This window comes from Chenopodium quinoa, unplaced genomic scaffold (genome assembly GCF_001683475.1).
Source record: "Chenopodium quinoa cultivar QQ74 unplaced genomic scaffold, ASM168347v1, whole genome shotgun sequence".
NCBI lineage: Eukaryota > Viridiplantae > Streptophyta > Magnoliopsida > Caryophyllales > Amaranthaceae > Chenopodium > Chenopodium quinoa.
In genome coordinates, this window is record NW_018743032.1 from 2,195,579 (window position 1) to 2,204,915 (window position 9,337).

Below are 9,337 nucleotides of genomic sequence, written 5' to 3' on the forward strand. Positions count from 1 at the left end.
ACCCGTATCCATAAGCGGTGTGAAACTAAAAGAGTTCATAGTATGTTTTGAATTGTAGAAATTTATTTTTTCTCAAAAGATCGTATATCTATGTGCTTATCCTGTGACATGTAAATGGAATTAACTACAAGCTAAGGTATTCCCTATGGTGTAATGATTTATGGAGATAAACTTGTGACTTGCGAGTGCATCGGTGTAGACTACCACTTATTGGCTCAATTCTTTAAAATGATACTATTGCTGATAGAATTCCATTTAATAATGAGAATGGGCATTGAACCCTTTTTTTTTCTTTCTTTTTTTTTTCTTTCTTTCTTTCTGTGCTTCATGCTATGATTAATGGTTTATTAGAAAGGCCGTAAAAAGAAGTTATATGCATTCACAAGCAAAATAAAAGATGATTATTTTACATCCCATTCATCACCACTTCTAACTTCTTTCTCACGAACAAACAATATTGGAAGGTACTTTATAATGCAAGAATGAAGCCTTGATATTCATTTCAATTTGTTCTTTGTTTCTTTTTTCATGTTTAAGTTAACACAAGACAATATGTTTGTTTTATTTATACAAGTCAACTATTGTCAAATGCTGGTACTTCGATGGACAAATAGTTAGTATATTGACAATATGTTTATTTTTAAAATATAAAGGTCATCTGAAGAGGTTGATGTGCAGCGAGATCCTATGATTCCTATCTAGGCGAGATTATGTGAGAAGACAAAAAAGTATGTTTATATTGTCTCTCTTACTAAATTCTTCCTCACATCCTGATCATTTCCAATTATAATATGCCATTTTAGATATATTTCTTTTCGATTTATTTTGTGTAAGAGTATGAACTTCAAATGCAAGTAAATTGTTTATTGTGTAGGTGAAATAGCTGCTATAGCTCATGAAATAGCTATTTCACCTATAGTAGCTATTTCATGAACTATAGCAGCTATTTCACCTCTGTACCCACTATAGCTCAGGAAATAACTATACAGCTAACTGAGTAGGTGACTAGCTTTTTCTAAAATAATTCTAGATGAACTGAAATTACCCCTTAAGATTTGGCGAGGTGTGGTATATGCATATTTGGCAGGGTTTTTGGGTGTGGAAGGGCATAAGATGAATTATAGAAATTGATTAAAGTGTCCTTAATAATTGACACTGAAATGTTACTAAGATGATAATTAAAATGCTAATTTTTCCTTTTTTAAGCTTGATATATATAGTAAAACAGGTTTGAGAAAGGTGAGAAAATGGTAGGATAGCAACAATTACAAAACTCATTGCCTTATGCCTCATAAAGTTTTAGGCAACAAAACTATATATTAATTGGCGCTGTATTAAAACATGGGGCAACAAATTAACATGTCGTTGCCCAAAATGCTTTTCAGCGACGACTATGTTGTTGCCCTTACCATTGTGCTTGCTTTTGTGAAATCCCCTTTAGGTGACGACAAATAAAAGTCGTTGCCCAAAGTCGATTAACATAGGCATCGAAAAAATAAAAGTCGTTGCCCAAAGTTCATTAACATAGGCAACACAATAATCTTTCGCACCCCAAATATGTAAGAAGGGCAACAACCTAACCTGTCGCCTAAAATAGGTATGTGCAACAAAAGAAAAAGTCGTCGCCCAAACATGCATGGGCGTCGACCCTTGTGCACGAGCTCACGACGACTTGAAAGTCATTGCACAAGCATTTGGGCGACGAAAAAAGAGTTTTGGGCGACGATATTTTTTGTTACCCAAAACCCTTTTTCTAGGTATGATCATTTAAAAAAATTATTATGTTCGTTTACGTATAGAATAAGGATTTATTTGTCCTTGTTTACAATTTGTTTATTTTCATTTTAAAGGATGTTCATTCTCATTTTAAAGGATGTCGAATTTACTTTTTTAAAGTCATCTGTAATACGTTGTTGATTTAATATTTAAAAGGATTTGTATTTTTGTTCATTTGGTAAAAGAAAGGTGTTCATTTTTTATCTAAATGATAAAAATATGTTCAAAATTGATTATTCATTCCCATAGAAGTTTGAGAAGATCATTTTTACATTTTCCTGTTAGAAGATGTTCATTTTCATTTTAGAGGCTGCTCGATCAATTTTTACTTTTTTTAAAGGTCATCAAATTTGTTAATTGTTGTAGGTTATATGTTCAAAATCTTAACAATGGATGTACATTTTTATTCATTAAGTAACATAATTTTTTTCCTTTTTGCTTAAAATGATGAAAATGTGTTCAAAATTGATTATTCATTCTCGAATCATATATTCATTGTCATGTTAAAGGATGTTCATCTTAATTTTAGAGAATGCTTTATTTACTTTTTTTTAAAGTCATGAACATTAATATGGTTGTTTAATTAAATGTCCGAAATATTTGGAGTTGATGTGCATTGTTGTTCATTTGGTAAAATAATGATGTTAAAAAATGATTGTTCATTCTCTTAAAAATCTTTGAGAATATTTTTTCATTTTCATGTTAAAGGATGTTAGAGGATGATCATTTTCATTACATTATATAAATCATCAAGATTTTAGAAATTAGGGAACTAATAATAAAAGATAGTTCAAAAGAATTACATGTTCATTTTCTTAATGCTATTGAAAATATGTATGTCATTAAAAAATTTACAATATCTTTTGTTTATTTTCATGTACTATGTAAACAAATGTTCTTTTTGAATAAACTTCGTCTCCTATTAAATGTTATTTCTATTTTGATTATTAAATGCATGTAAATGTAAAACTCTGTATTTTTATAATATTATATATATAAATTACATGTTTTATTTATAAATTAAAATGATTTATTTTATTTTTAAATAAATAAATTATTTAATTATAAAATAGGTGCGTATAAAATAATATGAGTTATTAATTGGGGCAATAAAGTATTTCAAATTGGATCAACATCACTCAAAGTATTTGACTAACTTGTTGAGAATAAAAGAGTTTTAAAGGGCCCAACAAATTGGCCCCAAAGAAGATCAAGGAGGAATAGGATTAGTAATGCCATAGTGTAAATAAATGTTTTTGTTTTATAAAAGGGATATAAATACCCCAAAAACTCAATGATTTCACATTTAAAAATCAATTTAACAAATTTCATCAAAACCCAAGTTTTTTCTCTTATTTTTCCTCTTTTCTCCTCCTTTTTCCACGCCTCTCTATCTTCCTCTCTATGCGCCACCAACCACCGATGGCCAGTAGCACCACCGGCGCACCACCGTTCGGCCACCGTTCTCTCTCTCTCACTCTCTCTTCTTGTGCGGTTTGGTATTAAAGAAAAAAAAAACTCTTTTCTCCTATTTTAATTTCTAAGCTTGTTTAATTAATTCAAAGAATGATTTTAATTATATTTTGATCTTGTTTTTGGATAATTGAAGTTGTTACTTTATTTTTATAATTTTCAGATTTTAATTTGATTAAAAATCTCAATTTACAAACCCTAGAATTTGAAAATATAATGTTTATGATTAAGGTTTGATCCTAGGTTGTTGTGGTTGTTAAATTAATGATTAGAACATGTTTTTAATGAGTTTTAAGCCCTTGATTAATGCTGGAATTTAATTATACACATTACTTTTTGATTATTATTTTAAGGTTTGATTGCCCATAAAAGGGAAAAGGTTTTTAATGATTATATATGATTTTCTGGTTTATTAGTGTGTTTTATACTAAATAAGTATGCTGTAATTTTATTTAAGCCATGAAAAATAAGTCTTTTTAAAAGAATTTTAAGTACCCACTTAAAGAAAAGATTTTAAGAATTTTAAACCATTAAATTGGGTTAATTAGTGAGGTTTAAAGTATATAATAGTTGCTGAAAATTTGTGAGAATAGTGGATTAATTGTGGTTATGTATTTTTAATTGTAGGAAGTTTCGATTTAGGTGATTTCTAGCGAGTGTGGCCGAGTTAAGGCTTTATTCAAGGTACGTATGCGCGTAAAAGTGATTGTGTATGCGTAGTATCATGCTAGGAATGTAAAGTATGTATTAAGTGATGAATTAGTAGCATGTTTGTTTGATTAAATGCTTGGATTTGATGTTGGTTGATCATGAATTATTATGCAAGCATGTGAATATGTTATTTGAGGCATAATACAAGTTGAATATGTATGAATCATGAAAGTATGATTTATTTTCAAGTATCAGGAAGCATGAATTTAATAAGCAAGGCTTATGTATGTTTAAAAGAGCTAAGATTACAATATTAAGCATGATTCATGATTTTATTTCTCACTCATATATTAGAGTTGAGTCAAGAAGAGTTTGTTATTTAATCACTCATATAAATTGAGATTGAGTCAAGAAAGTTTAGTAGCGCATCATATGCACCAAGGTAGTAATAGTGCAATTTTGTGCACAAAAGTAGGCAAGGAACCTTAATTAAAATAAATAGTATGTGCTCACTAATTAATTCAAGAATGAAATGAAAGTATGTGTTGATAATTGTTATGTTTATTCTTGGTTGATTGGTTGGAGTCATCACATGTTAAAATGATAAATCACGTAAAATGTAAGAGGATATGCACCAAAACTCTTGAAAGGTATATACCTTGAGTATGAGCATATTGGATAAAAACTGTGACTTTATATTTGATCATAGCTTCTATAGGGGTACATGACACTGTACTTTCTTTTATTATTAATACGCTAGAATCCCGTCACAAGTGTGACACAGTAGGTGCCAATTGGGGTAGCTCCCTAAGTTGAAGCTCAATATTTTAAATGGGTTATTTAAGGAGGAAACCCATTTGATGCGTATTCCGAAGCTATTTATTAATAATTAATATTGTTAGTTATGAGTCAAAGGTAAGTTGACTTGTGAATTGTATAGCGAGCATGTTTTAATTATTATTGTTAGGATGATCATGTTATTAGTGTGCTATTTTTATAGGTGCATATGTACTCAGTTTTTGCTGATTCGTACTTTTGTGTTTGTATTTGGCTTTCATTTAGATTGACCCTACTATGACCCATTTATATGGTGAGTAGAGGGGTTCACTATTAGAAATAGGCCGATTTCCGACGGACTGTTTCCGACAGACAAGAATTTCCGTCGGAAAAGTCAGAAATTCCGACGAATTTTTATTCCGTAGGAAGATTCCGACGGAATATAAGTCTGTCGAAATATATGGCTTTCCGACGGAGTATTCTGTTGGAACATTCAATTTCTGACGGAAAATAAATTTGTCGGAAGTATCCGTCGGAACATTAAATTTCCGGATGAAATAAAATCCGTCGGAAAGGTAAATTTTCGACGGATTTCATGCATTTCCGACGGAATTATGACTATTAAAAAAAAACTGAATATAAATATAAAAAACCGGAACCCTAACCCCTCCCCTTTCATTTCTCTTTTCTCTCTCCTCTCCTCTTCTCTCTCTTCTCTTTTTCTCTCCTCTCCTCTTTCCTCTTCTCTAAACTCATCCCTTCCTTCCTTCCATCTCCTCCGCCCTCTCTTTCTGTCTCTTCTCCTTCCTTCTCCTTCTCGTTCTTTTTCCTTCTTCGTCCTCTTCGTCCTTAGCGACACCGTCAACCACCACAACACCCAAGACGCAACCACGACGACGACCCAGGACGCAATCACCACGACGCAACCACCACCACGACCCACGATGCAAACAACAACATTGTAGATCTATTTTTTTTATTTAACAATCCTGTATATAATTAATTTTTGATTTACTTGTAATGTAATTTTATTAATTTCAGAAGATAATTATAAATATATTTATTTTGTTTGTTTTTAATTTTTTTTGTTTATTTTTGTTCGGATCTATAAATTTGTTGTGGTGGTGGTGGTTTTCTATTTTGGGGGTTCGGTGTGGGTGGGGTTGTGGTGGTGTCGATGGTGTTAGGGTGGGCTGTTGTTGGGGTGGTTTCGGTTTGTGGTGGTGTCGGTGGTGTTGTGGTTACAGGGGGTATGTGTGGTGGTGGGTGGTTATAGGGGGTATGTGTGGTGGTGGGTGGTTTGTGTTCCGGGGTTTTTGTGGGTTTTTTTTGTGGGCAGGGGGTGAGCTGGTGGTTGGGGTGGTGGGTGGGGCTGTTTTTTTCGTTTGGAAAATTGCGACGGACTCTTGATTAAAGTATAAAACAGCCCGACAGAAATAAATCCGTCGGAAATTCTGTCGAAAAACGGTCTTCCGACGGAAATTCCGTAGGAAAAGGTCGAATTTCCTACAAAGGGCTTTGCGACAGACTGATTCCGACGGATTTTTCGGTGTTTCCGACGAATTTTTTCCGTCGGAATCAAGCTTATTTCTTGTAGTGGTTGAAATAAAGAGAAAGTGACAAGTGGCTTGAAGCATGAAGAGCATGAAGGGAATAAGTGCAGAGAGTTATCTGTTGTACTTTCTTAGTTTATATTTGGATTATTGATTTATTATTTAAGGACTGACGTTGTTATGATTTATTTTAAATTGGTTTTTGAAGGACCATGTTTATACTGGTTCCAATTTGTGAGTGTTTTAATTCACTAACGTTTTGAGGTTGTGAACTCAAGTTTTTTTTTTTTTAGAAAGTTGGTTTTTAATTTTTTACTTCCGCTGTATGACTTTAAAATAGCCTTAACCGTTACCAAGGTGGCGGTAATATTTTGATTATTTCCTAAATGAGTTTTATTTAGAGTAAAAAGAGTATTTTAAAAGAAGGAAATTTCCAGGGTATTATAAAGTGGTATGTAGGAGCTTTGGTTGGATTTTAATTACCACTAAAACCAAAAATGTGTTTTTAAGGAACCTATGTTTTTAAAGCTTGGCCAAATTCTTCTTTAAATGATTTTGAAAATATTTTAAGAGTTCTGATTTTATTTCTTTTAAGGTCAGCTTATTTTAGTGGATGAATTTTTTTTTTAAAGGAATTTCCGTCGAAACCGGTTGTCGAAAAACCTTTTGTAGGAAATACGACCTTTTCCGACGGAATTTTCTTCGGAATTTTTTCGTCGGAAGTGGAATTCTAGCACCGGAAAAGTCTGTCGGAAAATATCCGACGGAATTCCGTCGGAAACTGGTGCAATCAAATTTTAAAAAAACAGGCCACACCACCACCGGCACGGCCTGTCACCACCTTCAGCCACCCAAAAACCCATTGTCAACCCCACCCTCACCCCACCTAACCCTAACGCAACCAAACTAAACCCTAACACACCACCACCACCCCAACAACCCTAACAACACCACTACCACTCTCACCGAACCACCCTACCACCACCTTAACCGAACCTGACCCTAACCAAACCGAACCCACCCCACCTAACCTTAATGCACCCAAACTAAACCTAGATCTATCTAAAACCACCCAACTAAACCTCAATCTAAAACCACCAAAACTAAACCTAGATCTAAAACCACCCAAACTAAACCCAAACTAAGCGGACTACCCTACCACCCACCAGTCCACCGCAGTTTCCTTAAACCACCCACCAGTCCATCGCCACCGCAATTCAACCACATATCATAAAATTAAAAAAAAAAAATCAAAAACCAAAAATAAATAAGAAAAAAAAAACATACCTTGAATTTCACCAACAAAACCCCAAAATTGGCTAAGGTCAAATCCGACCATGAAAACTCTAGATCTAGAGTTTTCATGATCGAATTTGACATGAAAAACCTTACTTTGTTGAAAAAATTAAAACCCTTCGAGCTTTCATGCGTGAGGTGTGATTTTGTGAGAATGAAAGAAAGGAGAAAGGAGAAAGAAGAAGAGGACGCGAGAATAGAGGAGAGGAGGACGAGAGATCAGAGAAAGGGGGAAAAGAAGACAAACAGAGAAAGGGGGAAAAGAAGAGGACCAGAGAAGAAGCAGAAGAAGAGGAAAGAAGAGGAAAGAGAAAGAGAAGAGGAAAGAGAATAAAAAGGCAGAAAGAGAAAGAAGAAGAGGAAAGAGAAAGAGAAGAGGAAAGAGAAAAAAAAGGCGGAGGAAAGAGAAAGGGGCTCCAGTAGGTTAAAGGGGATTTTTTTTTAATTAAATATTCCGACGGCATTTCCGTCGAAAATTTAGCTTTTCGACAGAATATTCTGACGGAATTATATTCCGTCGGAAATTCCGAAGGATTTTTTGAATTCTTCGGAAATATCCGACGGAAAATAATTTCGTCGAAAATTTCGATTTTTTCGACGGAATTACTTGTCCATCAGAAATAGCCTATTTTCTAGTAGTGTGTAAAGATCCTTGATAGTAAAGTGCGTAGTACACGTAAGAAAGATGTAAAGATAGTAAAGGTTTTATGGTCGAATCTAGAAACTGAGGAAGCGACATGGGAAGTCGAGGATGAAATAAGAAAGAAGTACCGAGAATTGTTTGAGGTTAGTTGAGTTACGGGGTTGTAACTCGTGTTCTCTAAGGAGGTAGAATGTGGTAGAATTTCGCGCTTTTTACCTTCATTTTAAGTATTTTTGTGTATTTTTAGTATATTTGCACAATTTATACAAAGTTTAGAAATAAAGGCGTAAGAAAGGTTACAAAAAGTACTGCAACTATAAGTATTAAGAGAAAATTATGGCTAAGTCGGGTAAAAAGTGCAATTTTAAACAATTTTAAACAAGAGTTTTACTAATTTCGTGCTCAAGTTTCAAGGAAGAATCTTCTTTTAAGGGGGGTACATTGTAATACTCCGTATTTTTATAATATTTTATATATATATATATTATATATTGTATTTATAAATTAAAATGATTCATTTTCATTTTAAATAAATAAATTATTTAATTATAAAATAGGTGTGTATAAAATTATATGAGTTATTAATTGGGGCAATAAAATATTTCAAATTGGATCAACATCACTCAAAGTATTGGACTAACATGTTGGGAATAAAAGAGTTCTAAAGAGCCCAACAAGTTGACCCCAAAGAAGAATTCAAAGAGGAATAGGCTTAACAATGTCAATTGTGTAAATAAATGTTTTTGTTCTATAAAGGGGATATAAATAAACTCAAGGATTTCACATTCAAAAATCAATTTGTCAAATTTCATGAAAACCCAAGCTTTTTTTTTCTTCTTATTTTTCTCTCTCTTCTTTTTCCTCTTTTCTCCTCCTTTTCCCACCCTTCTCTCTCCTCTTCTCTACGCTCCATCGACACCACCACCAACCACCAGCGCACCACCGGCGGCCAGCAGCAACACCCTCTCTCTCTTCTCTTATGCGGTTTGGTATTAAAGAAAGAAAAAAAACTCTTTTCTATTATTTTAATTTCTAAGCTTGTTTAATTAATTCAAAACATGATTTTATTTATATTTTGATGTTATTTTTGGACAGTTGATGTTGTTAATTTATTTGTATTATTTTGAGTTTTTAATTTGTCTAAAAACCCCAATTTACAAACTCTAGA